A 1,209-nucleotide genomic window follows, 5' to 3' on the forward strand; every position below is an offset into this window, starting at 1 on the left:
ACAAACTGTGGTACATACACACAATGGAATACTATGCTACCTTGAAGAATAACAAGGAAGCAGCAAGCCACCACATAACATGGATGAACCCAGCTGGAGACCTAGTTGGCCAGTGGTATGGCAAGACCTGGGGACTCTTGGGCCCAGAGTCAGTAACATAGCCACAGAGGACTAGAGTGGAAAGTGAAGCATCCAACTGACAAGAAGAGAGGGCATATGCATAAGAACATCCACACTTGCAGATAATACCCACTCGACCTGGCTTTAATTGGGTAGATGATCAGAGCTCAACTAGAAGAAGAAAGAAGAGGGAAAAAAAAGAGTAATCTGATACAATTTGATCAACTTGGCCTTTGTCTATGGATGCAGTAGCTCAAAAGAGGAAACAAACCTTTTTATCATCCGTATAGTTGAATGCCTTTGCATAATAAAAAAATACACATAAATATATTTCTGGTATTTGCTTTCAGCCAAAATTCACCTGACATCAGCAATGATATTGCTCCTTACATATCTACTTTGGAATCAATTGGTAGTCAATCATTTAAGAAGTATAATTTCTTTAACCTAATGAATTACTTTTTTGTTTGTTAATGTTGAATGTCTGGAGAAAAAAACATGTTTTTGCTACCTTTATTTGATAATAGTTTTTCATAATTTTTCCCCCCAAAGTACATGATGAATTTGCTAACTTGAAAAGTTTATATATAAAATTCTAGTGACTAAAAACATCACAAGTGTTTTATTTTGGACTATTAATTAATCCTATGTCTATTTTTGTCTATATTTTCTCTCTATGTCCTCCTTAAACTCAAAATTAGTTTTTTGTTTTTTTTTTTAAATGAAATGGGGTGGTAAATATGCTTTCTCCACAATAAATATTTTATCATCATAAATTAATTGCTTTATCCCATGAATCAAAGTTCTGAAGCATTATTCTAAGATATAATGTATTTGTTATGCCATATAGTGTACACAAACAAGAAAAAACAAAGAAGAAACAGAAAACAATGTACTATATACATAAAGTCTAAGTGTAACTTGCTAAAATTGCTTCCATAATTAGGAAGATATGTCACAAAGAGGTTTTAATAATAATTAAAATTAAAGTAAGATCATTTTATGATTAGGTATATAGTTGTTGTTTTTTTTTGTTTTGTTTTGTTTTTTTAGTGATATTTACACTATCCTTTTTGTTTCTTAATGAAA

Source organism: Chrysochloris asiatica, unplaced genomic scaffold (assembly GCF_000296735.1).
Source record: "Chrysochloris asiatica unplaced genomic scaffold, ChrAsi1.0 scaffold00278, whole genome shotgun sequence".
In the NCBI taxonomy this organism is placed as follows: Eukaryota; Metazoa; Chordata; class Mammalia; order Afrosoricida; family Chrysochloridae; genus Chrysochloris; species Chrysochloris asiatica.